The sequence below is a fragment of the Monodelphis domestica genome, chromosome 3 (genome assembly GCF_027887165.1).
Source record: "Monodelphis domestica isolate mMonDom1 chromosome 3, mMonDom1.pri, whole genome shotgun sequence".
Classification (NCBI taxonomy): domain Eukaryota; kingdom Metazoa; phylum Chordata; class Mammalia; order Didelphimorphia; family Didelphidae; genus Monodelphis; species Monodelphis domestica.
In genome coordinates, this window is record NC_077229.1 from 12,233,870 (window position 1) to 12,247,540 (window position 13,671).

At 44.4% G+C, this 13,671-nt stretch overlaps 1 protein-coding gene across 1 annotated transcript in view; it reads left to right on the plus strand.

The window, feature by feature from the left end:
• The first annotated feature begins 9,178 nt into the window (after positions 1-9,178).
• The window catches only part of LOC100024193 (zinc finger protein 420-like), a 48,514-nt gene continuing 44,021 nt past the window's right edge, over positions 9,179-13,671 (plus strand). The window contains exon 1 of the mRNA XM_056820540.1: positions 9,179-9,263. The gene's annotated coding sequence lies outside the window, so the exon portion shown is untranslated. The remainder of the gene's footprint in view (positions 9,264-13,671) is intronic.

The window sequence follows — 13,671 nt, forward strand, 5'->3', positions numbered from 1 at the left end:
CCCCCCCTTACTGCATCCTGTACTTACCATGATGCTAAATGTTAGATACAATGCTGGTCTAAATAACAGAAGGCACCCCAAGACTGTAGTATCCTAGGTATATTCTCATGTTGAAAGTATTATTGATGTATTGATATTGCAACCTAAGTACTCATATACGAGACACATGGTTATGATACTTATTGATCATTTTATTTCCAAATATTCAGTCCAAAGGTCAAAAGAATCCCTGTGCCTCATTGTTAGACCACATTCCTTACCAAGTCACATGCTTGATTAACCTCCTCCTCTATGATTACCTGATTGTCAATTGAGCCAATGTTAAAACCTATGCCGTGTCACATGTTCATTAGCTACCTCCCACTATTCTTCAATAAAAGTTTGGGAACATGTGCAGTCCCCTCTCTCTCAATACCATCAGAGGAGCACACACGATGGAGCCCATGTTTTTTAATTCCTTGTCTCTGAGTCTTTATTCCTTTTTCTCTCTTCTTTACCAAACTTCCCTCAGTTTCCAATCTCCTTCTCGTGTCCACCCACGAATATATTAAGTTGTGGCTACAAGAATATGGCACCCACATGCTCTTAAGGCTCCTGAGAAGACATATTTGGTTAATTATTGGAGAAGGAACAGTGGACTTCCACATTGGCCAGTGAGGTAAGTGGCTGTTCCACACTGGATAATGGGTCAAAAACTATTACATCAGATTACTGAAGTCTTTAAAGCAAGGAATTAAGACCTCAGAGGCTTAGCTCCTGGCATTAACTAAAGTTATCTTAAAATGCTGTCCTATCTTTCCAGAACAAGGAGTATTTACTAAACAAGAATGGCATTTAATAGGGCAGGCTATGAAACAAAGTGAGTAAAAAAGGATACCAAATATTACCAGCAATTTGGATCACATTGAAACTAGTCAGAATATTGGTGGAGAGTTGAGCTGTTTTGTTTCTCAGCTTCTGTCGCCACCTTTCACTAATTCTACAAACCCTTATCTCACTATTGCTCTTTCAACTTTCATGGCTTTAACTGACTACTCTATCAATTCCTCACCCTCTTACTCGAGGCTGCTGCAGAAGCTGTGAGTGACTCTGACCTTCCCGCACCTTAGAAGGAGTCTCTCAATCCTCCCTTCCCCACTACTCCTCCTGAACCTGAACCTCCACCTCCATGAGAAACTAAATGCAGGACTACAATCATCCTAAATTTAAAAAGAGAGAGAGAGAGAGAGAGAGAGAGAGAGAGAGAGAGAGAGAGAGAGAGAGAGAGAGAGAGAGAGAGAGAGAGAGAGAGAGAGAGAGAGAGAGAGAGAGGGAGAGAGGGGAAAGAGAGAGAGAGAGAGAGAGAGAGAGAGAGAGAGAGAGAGAGAGAGAGAGAGAGGGAGAGAGGGAAAGAGAGAGAGAGAGAGAGAGAGAGAGAGAGAGAGAGAGAGAGAGAGAGAGAGAGACAGAGAGAGAGAGAGAGAGACAGAGACAGGTAAATCAGCTTCTCCAACAGAAATTAGAGATAATTCTGAGAATGAAGTAGTAAACTTAGAACAACCCAAAAATATTACATTCCTGACTCTTAAAGAGCTCAAAAACAGTGAAATTCAGTATGATAATGAAGCTCCCTTCATCACAGAGCTGATGGACAAGATCAGCAAGCAGTCTCTAAGGCCAGATCATTGATATCAATTGAATCTGTGCTTATTGCTAAAGATTTCTTTACTTGGAAACAGTTATTTCAAAAGTTATGCAAGGAACAAGCTAAAAAAAAAATAAAGGAAAACGATGTGTCCATTACTTATGATGAATTAACTGGCACAAGTAAGTTTAGAAGTCTTCATAGGTTGTTACACTCAGAACAAACCTTAAATCAAATTGGGGAGCTGCTAAAAAAGCAGGGCAAATTGTAAGTAAACAATGTAATGCTACAGATTTCTTTGAGGAGAGAATTCCTCACAAAAAGGCTATGAGAACATACCAAGACACAAGAACTTTGCACCACAAGAATATGAAGGCAGCTCAATTTAAAAAGACAACACGTGTTCACTTTGGCTACTGCAGAGCTGGACATTTTAACCGATCATGTCCCAATCTGAAGCCAAGATGGTCTCCTGAATTTTTCAGAGTGTCCCACAGAACAGCATTGAGTCACACCATGCCTCCTGAGACTACAGGCCCAAAAGACTGAGCCCCATCACCTACAACATTTAATCTGATTGGCGGGGTAATCCCGAGTCCCTCTAAAATTCAGGACACCCAAAATAAATAAATAAAAGGCTAGTGATCCTATAAAAAGTTAAAAGAGAAATTTTACTCTCAAGCAAATGGCCAGGGCAAGAGGCTTTTCTTTATCAGCAAAGCTCAGGGCAATTTTAGCATATCAACAGGGATCTGGGAGACTACAGTAACAGTCCCAGAGAATCCTGCTCAGCTATTGTTTAAAAGCAAAAATATTCCTCAGAATTTATGAAGTTTCCTGAAATCATTAAGAAGCATTGTAAGGGAGAGATACAAATCACAACTAAAGCCTTTCACATTTTTGCAGTTGGTAATGGCAAAAAACATACACCTGATTCTTTTTCAAACAGATCTTTGCTAAATGCAGGAGTTACTGTGAAGTCCAATTTAAAGTCAAACAGCTCAAATTTATATTGGACACAACAAATTAAAAAAGAAATAACTGATTCAGTTTCTTTATATGGAAAGTAAAAATATATATACCATATGAAAAATAAAATATAAATATAAATTAAATATATAAATATAATAAAAATAAATACACCGTAGTCTCTTTGGACAAGAGATATTTTATCTGTTATGAATTTTAATCTAACAACAAGCACATGGCTTGCTTATAAACCTAGTTGAATCTTAAAGAGAAAGTTACTCCAGCAGATTGGTAAATTAATCCTGCCATGAGGATGGCATAACACCTTCATCTTAGGTCAAGTTGGGACCATAAGTGATGGGATTGGTCAACAGAAAAGTTAATACTCAGTACAGTTGTTTACATGAAAATCCTAAATTGGTTTATGCTTCAGAGAAATTTCAAATATACCCAAATTTTAAATATGTAGGGACGATTGTTTTTTCAATAGGACATTAGGCCACAAAAAATAGAAATTTATACAAATGGTTTAAAAAACAAACAAAAAACCTGAATGATTTTTAGAAACTTTACATGAGCTACATTGGCTTAGGCTTTTTTTTTTTTTTTACAAACTAAACACAGGAGAGCTGAAATAATCATTGCTTTCTTTAAAAGAACATTATGTACTCTCCTCAGCTAGAAAGCTTATACGTACTGAGGCCAAGAAAGAAATGCACAAACTTGAAACAGCTTTATACAAAAACAAATTATTTAGAATTAATCATTCTCAATCTTCTCTAGCCTCGGTTTTAAAGATGAGACACTCTCATTGATGCATTGCATCAGAGTGGGATGGATTCAAATTTTTAACTAGCAGACAGAACCACTTATTAGTTGTTTAGAATTAACAGAGTTACTGCTCAGTCAAATTACAAAAATTGGTTCTGATATTAATGATATTCTAAACCCAATGGCAAGAATTCAAGTTGAAATGTTATTTGTACGATATCAGGCAATTGAGTTTTGCCAATTTTATAGGTAAATTTGATGATCATATTCCTAATACCAAAATCTTGCAAATTATGAATTCATATATGATTGTTTTTTCAAAAATAACATTATTGCACCTTGTTGCTAATGCTGTGAATACTTTCACTGCATCAAATCAGGAAAAAGCAGAAGCAATATTAGACAATCGTGTCATATTAAATACAGTATAGTTTTTGCATAAAGCATAATTGACTGCAAGTAAACATGTGCTTAAGATCATAGCAGACTTGTAAAATCATGTGATTCATTGTATGTTGTTTATCTAGTTATTTGTTTAACAGATATAAAAATTGAACTAATGCAAGATGCAGAACTTGTTCTGTTGTTTCACATTACAATCAATAATATCTTGTAAAGTCAGAGCAAAAATTTTATAACACACTTTTACTCTGACATGAATGTCCCTGTACCTCTGTCTGAGGGAATTTCAAAAATAAATGGCCTAGCAGCCACTGCTTTGTAGGAAGCAATTAATTTGCACTCACTACTACATCAGAGTGCCAGATCTATTGAATCTCAGTGTTCTATACAAGCAGATGAAATAATGCACTTTCTATTCACTGTAAACTTTTTCTGCTAAGTGTTGGGACTGATTATGCTGAATAAAATTTGTTGCATAAAAAATTTTGGCAGTGCAAATTTTGTGGACTATATGCTGTCATTCCTTCACCTCAAGGAGGTAACTGCAGAATTGTAAGACCTGCACAATTGTGGCAAAGGGATGCATTACAATCTGCCTGTGTTGTAAAAAAGGAAAAATAGATATTTTCAGACACTTTATAACAGAATAAGACCCAATAAGTCTTTCATTTGGGGTTGAATCAGAAATCCATGGAAGAAAATCAGAGTCATCAAGCATTCTCAGAGAAAACCAGCCAAGAGAGCAGAGAAAGCAGATGTCTATCCAGCACCAACCACAGCACAACACAGAGGCCAGACACCAGAAAAAACAGCAGATGAACAAGCAAGGTGCAACCACTGACTTAAGGATAGTTCTAATGAACTATCCACACAGATGAACTTTTATAGTTTACCTACAAGACTATCATTAATTTGCTTACAGACATTCTATTCTAAAAGATCATGGGTATTTGTTGTAAAATCAACTCTTTTCATGTACCTAAATACTTCAAATTATATTGTACAAATTGTAACTTGCAATTATCTTGTCAGAATTATTTCATGTGACTCAAATTTGATCAAGAAACAAATTTTACACTTGAAAAGATTATAACAGCATATTGGATACTGTTCAATTGCAACAAAAAATTGTTTAATGTGTATATGATTATTATCTTAACTGGTTTATTCAATATTTGCAAAAAAAGTATGTCTTCATTAGAATCAGGCTTGTTTAAAAACCAATTTAGCTGGAAATTGCATTTAATCTTTTAAATGAAAAAAGAGACTCCTAACCATCAATCACTTCTCCATCCCAAAAGGGCTATCTGCTACTCTTATGCAAAAGCATTTTGAGTGTAATCATAAGGATTACAATATATAGCAGCCATGGATTTCATGGAGATTACCAGGAGATAAAGACTATAAGGGACCCAACAAGATGATAACATTGGGTCAAGGGTTTGCTTGTATTTCTACAGATAATTTAAACATCTGGACACCCATGAAGCACATCAAACCATGGAAAGGACCAGATGCATATGCATACAGAGCAGAACATGACACTCCATGCAGCCAAGGACCAGGAAGAGAAGCAGACGAACAACACATATGACATCAATCACCTGCATGCCAGCTCCACTCAAGACATGCCTGATGAAATGCTCACTGGTGACTACACACATGTCAAAGACTGACATTACACCTCGGTTACATTCACTATCATTGTTCTGATGGACAGTTGTCATGATGAAATCTATTGATCTATTATACCTAAACCCCCAATATTAAGAATATTAAGTTGGACGGACAAACTCCCACTTGTGTATGACAATGACACTAAATGGCTACCATGCCCAATTTTAGCCAAAGACATTCCCATGGAATCAGAAGGGCCTAACTACAATTATTCAGGCACTACTGTATACCCTCCATTCTGTATGTCTACGTTATGTACTAACAAAAAGAATTCATTTTGTACACCTTGTAGAATTCAAGCTTGGATTGTAAGAAATGCTACTGATAACAATTATATAGGCATTGGTATAACTGCAATAGGAAAAGGGGATAGAATAAAACAACCACCACATAAGCCTAACCGACCTGAAAAGAAAACAAAAGAAAAAAAAGTGTTTCAATCAGGTAGAGAAAATGCATAGGGATTTATCATGGACAGACTGTTCTGTTCAACTTCCTAGAAAAGTTGAAAAGGTAAAATAGGCATTGAGATTTTTAACTGGGGTCCTAAATTACATTGTGGATTTTATGATCTATTGATAGGTTTAAATGGAACCAGAGGAACATGAGAGATGGTACATTCCATGTACAATACAGTATAAGATTGAGGGATTTACACAGACTGCTGTATCAGGTCCCAGACTTGCTATTGATGCAGGTCCCATTCAAAATACTCAGTGGAAAATCATGGTGGCCACCCAGTCAATTCGTAAATCTCAGGTCAATACTAGGAATGTAGGGATTGATTCCGAAAATGCCACCCACATCAACATCACAGCTAGTGTATTTACTCCTTATGTGATGTTAGTAGGTAACACTTAACATTACTAGGAACAAGAAGGGACTGTATGAGATTCTGTGCTTAAACTGTCATCTACATCAATGTATAGATTCTATGCGTGACAATACTTCTATAGATGTTATGTACCAACCACCATTGGTGTGGTTACCTGTGAATCTTACAGACACGGGCATCCACTCCACCTGTTCATTTCTTTGTGGCATGAATCTTTTTTTCAGGCAATGAAAGATCTATATTTTGGCAGCAGGCCTTTCCCACTCATGGCAGTCTAAGGCTCCTCTCCAGCATGGGGTCCATTTTGTCTTTTCTTTTTAAAATTTCTTTAGATTATTGATCCATGGTACCAGGGTTCGCGTTCTTTCCCTCCCTTCTGCAGTCCTCCTCCAGAGTCAGCCCACAGCGGGAAGGGCCTCACCTGCTCCAGGACAGGATAAGCTGTGCAGGAACCCAGGCCAGGAGGAAGCAGGATTGGAAAGCCTCAGAGCCCACCCCTAGCCCAGGCCCCGCCCACACCTACCTGGTGACCCTCCCAGACCCTCCCACTCGCCTAAGCCCCGCCTCTCGACCATGTGTACTTAAGCCCCGCCCCCAGCCAGGCCCCACCCCTTGCTTGATCTTCCCTTCCATTCCCAGAAGGCTTTGCTTTGAGGGTCCCTGGCGTGAGGGGCCCCCTCCTAGGCTTGTCCTCCCGTCCTCCTTCCACCGTTTGTCAGGAGGGATCTAGTCCCACACACGAGCCTGTGCATGAAGCAGGGGAAGAGCCTGGTGCCGCCGGTTCTTGAGCTCTTCTCCTAAGGCTGTAATTCCATCAATTCTGTTCTTTCTGTCGCACTCATTCCTGGAGGAGGCTGCAGAGGCCAGACCCCACCCCCACCCCCAGGCCAAAGGAGACCAAGGGGTCCTGTGAGGGACGCTGGGGGGGGGGGGAGCGAAATGGGGGAGGGACGGAGGAGGAGGTCAAACCTGGCCCGTAAAAAAGCCACAGCCAAGAAGGCTTCTGAGCTGACTGAGCCCTGGAAGTTCCTATTACTCACCGCTAGGGGGAGCCGCGGAGTCCCTCGTCCCCCCCAGCCTCCTCTCTGCCTTGTGCCCAGAACAAATGAAGGGGACCCTGAACATGTCCAAGTAAAGCCTCTTTAAGCACCACAATAAAACTCTGACTGGGGAAACCATCACTTAAATAGAGCTTCACTGAGAGAGAAATGGGGGCGGCTCAAGCCACCGACGCCAGACAAATGCCCTCCCGGAGAATCCTGCGGCCATCCAGCCTCCCAGAAGGGATTGCGGCAGTTTGACAGGGCTGCAGCCCGAGGGCTGAACAGCTTTCCGGGGGGGCTTTGCAGGGGGGGAGGAGACTCCGGGGCGGTTCTCAGAGCCGCCTTTGGGTGTAACCTGCTTCTCCAGGCCCTCCACTTTCCTGCTCCCCGCCCCAGGAGTTCCTGTGCACTGCCCCCACCCCAGGAATTCCTCTGCATGACCCTTACCCTAAAAGTGTATAAAAGCCTCAGACCCAGGGCCAGCAATCTTTGTGCTGTGCACCAAGCTATAGTTTGTTTAAAGAAGTACCTCCTGCGTGTTGCATTACCGTGTGTGTGTGTGTGTGTGTGTGTGTGTGTGTGTGTGTGTGTGTGTGTGTGTGTGTCTCCTCCATGGAATCAGAACCAGATCCGGACATTGCTTCTGGCTGATACTAGAACCCCTCGGGGGTGGGGGGGGAGCTAGTCTGGGGCTGGGGAGCCCAATTCCACTGCACACATTCCAGCTCATGGACGTTCTCAGGAAACCATCAGCAAGTTGGAGACAGAATGGAAGAGGAGATGGGACGGCCTTGTCTGCAGGGGCTGCTGTTAGCATCCCAGCCAAGGCTGGGGAGATTTCTAAGAGAAAAGGAGGTCAGGGTGGGTCCTCTTTCCCTTCCCATGGAGCCACCAAGGCCTCAGACCACATACTGCTCTGCTCCAGTCCCTGGAGGATGGGGGGCCCACCAAGCCCTGAGCCCCCCCCACCAGGCCAGGAAGTTGTGTCCCCAAAGGGTATCCCTCCTGGAAGACAAAGCCTGGGGGGTTTAGCTTGCTTGTCTGTTTCCTCCCCTGTTCAAAGGGGTGCAGGAGGAGAGGACAAAGGCACCCAGCCTCTGTCCAGAAAACCCCAAAAGGAGGAAGAGGCAGCCAGGACTAAACAGATTGAACCCAGCAGCTCTGCAGGCAGACACACAGACACCCCCAGACTGTCCTCAATCCATAAGAGCTCAGAGTCTGGGCTCAGTGGCTGCTGCTGCCTTCTGTGGCCTCCTAAAAGGCAGGAGGGCATTCCTGGGCCTCCCCCAGGTCTCTGAAGGGTCATTGAGCCTCATGGGCTGGGGGGGGGGGGCAGTGCTGAGGGAGACCCTCAACAGCTGACCCAGAGGCCCAGGAGACCCCAGGGAAGCAGCTCTGTTTCCCTCCAGATCCTCTCTGGACCAGCTTCCCCACAGCACCAGGCTCAGACTCTTATTCTCTAGATTCCACAGTGAGGAAACTGAGGCAAAGGCTGGGGAGGGCCTTGGCCAAATTTCTCCCCACACTGGGAAGTGTCTGAGGCCACATTTGAGCCCAGATTTTGGGGTTCCAAGCCTAGGAGACCAGCACCCGATTCACCTACAGATGGGGAGAGTGTTGGCCTCTCCTTTGGTGGAGCCCCATGATTCTCCCCAAAGCACAAGGGGCAGCAGAATGTAGAGAGAGATCCCTGAAAGAGGGGAACCTGGGAGGGGGGACCTGGGCCTGGGGCTAGACTGTAAGCCTCTGCTCTCTGCCTCAGTTACCTTCTCTGTCAGAACCTGGGATCCAAAAGCCACCCCCACAGACCATTGGGGAGCAAGGGACTTCCCCCTTTTCTCGGCTCCTCCCCCGCGTGGGAGCATCCAGGCATGCTGGGAACTCATCTGGCCGGTCTCAGCTCCTGGAAGACTTGCTGCTGTGCTTCTAGGATCTGTACTAGGTGAGAGGAGGAGGAGAAGGAGTCAGTGGTGCTGGCGGTGGGGTGGGGGGGCCGGGGCTCCCTGCTCTGGCAACTGAGACTTTCTGTTCCGTAACTCCCGGGAAAGGGGAAGACCCGGGTGCACCCTTCCCGGGTGAGTGAGCCTGGGAGTGTGGCCGAAAGCATGTGCGCATGTGCAACAAGTGGGGACTGGCTGAGGTGGTGTGCTGGGGGTTGGGGAGAATCTGAGTGTGTGTGTGTCCATGTGTGTCCCAATGGGAGATCCGAGCGCCACCTCCCCGGCCGCGGAGAGCATAGATCCATCGATCCGTCAGTCATTCAATCAATAGACACCTATTAGGAGCTTTCCCTGTGGCAGGCTTTCGCCTGAGGTATTTTGTAGGCTAAAGAAGAATCTGGACTGGGCTGGAGGGGAAATCGGGATGGGAAGGAGGAGGCTGCAGCTCCCGCTCTTCACTCTAGCACGACTCCCGGAATTCCTGTATAACTCCTCCCCCACCATGGCTCTAAACCCAGGGACCAAAGCGGGACTCCATTTCCCAGAATTCCTTATGTTTCACGTAAACCATGCCCTTACCCCGGTTTAAAACATTTCCCAGTATGACTAGTTTCTGATGTCCCAGAAGTCTTGGCAGCTCCCCCTTTGTCTTTCTGGGAATTTCCCGTAGGTAATCTCAGCTCTTTGAAGGCTCACCATTGCGGTTTTTTGGTGAGGCTGAGAGGAGGTCAGTGCGCGGGCGCGGCTCTGGCTCCCTGCCTTGGCTACGGAGACTTCCTGCTCCCAACTCCTGGGCCTCAGGTAGACCCGGGTGGAGCAGCTTCAGATTGCTTAGGTGGGGGCGGGGAAGGCACCTCTGCAAGCAGCGAGGAGGGGCCGGAGGAGGAGCCTGAGTAGGCCTCCCAGTGTAAATGCTTGTGGTGGGGGGAGGGGCGATCTCTGTGTGTTTGTCCTTGTCTGACCCTCACTTGTTCAGACCACAGAAAAGGGACAAACACGGAAGTGCCTGGCTCAGGCCGGGGTGGCTCTGTCTATACCAGGAGCCACGGCGGGGCTTTGCCCTCCCCCAGAGGAGCAAATGAGTCCGCAGCCAGGATGGGAGAAGCAGGCAACGTGAGCCTGGTCAGGGGGCAGCGAAGGTGGGAGGTTCCTGTGCCCACATGCCATGGAAGGAGCCCGATCTTGGGCACAGAAAAAAATGCCAACAAGCCCCCCCACCCCCACCTGATGCCCATCTTCCCCTCTGCCTGGCCCCCCAGCTATCTCCCACAACCCAGCAGTGCAGTTTCTGAATGGAATGAAGCCAAAGATGGCAGCAGAACTTTCCTGACCTGTTCTAGGCCCTTCCCAAGCCTGAGGCTCCCTGTTCTCCTCTGTTGGGGAGAGTCTCCCTGAGGCCATTAGAAGGGCCTGGGAGCTCCTCTGAGCCCTCCCACCCCACCCCACAGGTGTCCAAAGAGGAAGTCTCCCCACCTTGGGGCTCCCACTCCCAGAAGGCCTAGAGTCTACCCCAAGCAGAGACCCCAGGGCCCGAAGGAATACCTCCCAGGACCCGTAGTCCCCAATCCCAGGCGAGTGCAGCCCATCCCCAGCCCTGTCCAAGCTCCCCCACACTGGAATACAGTAGAACTAAGAACTGTGTCTTTACCAGGCCTCCAGGGGCACCATCACTGCTTGAGATCTAGGGTTCACCCTGGCTGCCTCCACATCAACTGTGTTCTCGGGGTTTTCCAGCCTGGGTAACCCCTGCCTGAATGAGCAGACCCCGGTTCCAGCCAGACAGGCCCAGGAGCTGCCGTTGAGTCATCTACTCTGGAGTGTGACATCTCTAGTTATCAGAATCCCTAGAACTGGAGCTTTTTAGGGATTTCACTGACTTCAGGAAGCCATTACAGCAGCTGATTAGGGTAGACAGAAACCTGCAAGGACTGTGACCCCATTTCAGTGCATGAGGTTCTGGGAGAATGAGGAAGGTGCCATGGCTCAGTTTGGAGGAATCAGTTTACAGTGTAGGATCACAAATGTCAGAGAAATACACCTGATGATCAGCTTTACCTAAATAAATTGAACCCTGGCCAGCTCTCCTCCAGGGCACAGGCAGTGTGGAGGATGTTGTGCTCCCTTCAATGGGCAGCAGCTGCTGTGAGACACCAGCAGCCAGCAGGCTGAGTTGAGCAGGATGCTGTTGTTGTTGGTGGCCCAGAATAGGCTTCAGAGGTTCAGGGCTCAGCACCCTCCTGCTTACATCCTGAGATGGTGTGATTTCCATCTGACTTAGGAAGTATGTGTGGAGAGCAAAGATTTCTTCTGAAAATGTCAAGAAGTATTAGAGCAGCATCCTTTACCATGAGCAGGACAGTTAAAGAGAAAACATGAGTTAAAGCGTTTTTCTAGGACAGAACCTAATTGGAGTACACATACTGTGTATCAGTTCCAAGTTAGAGGATCGGTAAGGGTCAGACAGTGAGGGTTAAATGACTTGCCCAGGGTTACACAGCTTAGAAATGTTTGAGACCAGGTTTTAACCCAGGAACTCCCTTCCCTAGAACTGACTTTCCATCCACTGAGCCACTTGTTTGCCCTTTGGGGTTTCTTTAACTGTGTCTTTATGCCACCAAAGCAGAATGAAGAATATCACATTGCAACCAGTGTAAAAATCTCATTTCTTAATGAGGTAGTTTCAGAAGATTGTGATTGTTCAGGTCACTCAAGGCAGAGTTAGTTGTCAGCAAGATGAAAGCAGGAGAAAATTCCCAAAGAATTCAAATTAAAGAGCACAAATGTTATTCAAAAAATCATCAGACCAAGGAAAACCAGAAATTTTCATCGCAGAAATTTCTTTTTCTTAGAGAAATGTAGATAAACTAGCAGACCATTTGTTGTGAGTTTGGCCTAAGGTATTACTATGATGGTCTTCAATATTCTCTTTATCCTCTCAGCACTAAAGGGTGAGGTTATGGTTGAGACTGAAAAAAATCTAAATTGAAGTGGTCATCAAGGGAAATCCCAAATAATAAAATACACAAGTCAGCTGCCAAATTTTATGGTGATTTAATTGATATAGTAGAGAAAATTTTTAGAAGGAGGAGGAGGAAGGAAGGGCCTAGTACCAAGCAGGAAGAAAGGAGATCTAGAAAGTAAAGGTTTGAGTGTGAAGGAGGAAAGAATCAGCTTGACTTCCAAAGGGGCTTAGCTAAGATGCTTGAACCTGAAATTAGCTCCAGGGCAAACTCACCACCCAACACTCCAAGATGTCAGAACCCTTAGCATGCTGCCAGTGAGAATCGTCTCATCGGGGAAAGAGAAAGAGGCAGAAACTGACATGCCTTATGTGGATGTTTTTACATCACTTTTCTGCATCTCATCTGTACCAATGAGGACTTGACTTAGGACAGCCCAGGGGTCTGTCCTTTTTTTGTACATGTCTGTTGAAGGCCATCTCCTCAGATAATTAAATCTTGAGTTTGATGCAAACCTTTCAAAATCTTGTTAAACTGAGTAGGGTGGAGAATAGGTGGGTTTTCCAAGACCTAATTCTGTTATTCCAAGAATCTCCATTATTATTGATCAGGAAATAGCTAAATCAGATCTTCTAAAGAATGGTCTGATTAGGGTACAGTGGTTTTAAAATTCACACAGCTTGTAAACAGAAGAAATGTGTGTACAGAGAGAGTAATCCAGAAAGCAAAGGACATCCAGTAGCAGTTGACAACATTAACTATCAGACATCTTTGTAATATAGTCATCCATCCTCGGTGTTGAACAACTCCATTTCAGATTTCAGATGTCACAGGTAGTTGTTTGAGATTCAAAAACCATATATTCCCAGACAGTTATGAATAGATATCCTCTTTAGTATATTTGCTTCTTTGGTTCCCTGTTGCTTGTAGAGATACTTTAGATGTTCCTACTAAAATCTTTTTACAAAGCAGATCTCAGGACAGATTAGTACATCTTTTCAAATGAGTCAAAGAGGGATTCACACAGATATGCTTAGAATTGCCCCTTTGAATTCTGCCAGACAAAGTCTTCACCTGTAACTGTTCCAGATCACATTCTTACGTAACTTGTGGCTTTTCTCTGGAATGGTGGATTACCAGCTTCATAATCAAGGACCCATCAGATGACTATAACTGAACTCTGTGAATCTTAAAATTTCTCAGACTTGTGAATATTAAAAATTCTCAGACCCTACCTTAGAACATTTGGTTAAGACCATTCCCCATTTTAAACAATGAAGGGACTTTGATCAGGAATGTGAGAACTCTAACACTACTCCACCCATACTTAAGCATACTTTAGGGGAAGATAAAGGTGTAAACTCTTTACTGAACAATGAAAAGTACTTAACACATAGTGAGGCAAAAGCCTTAAGCTAAGTCTATTTTTACATCTAATACAAAAAGGTGC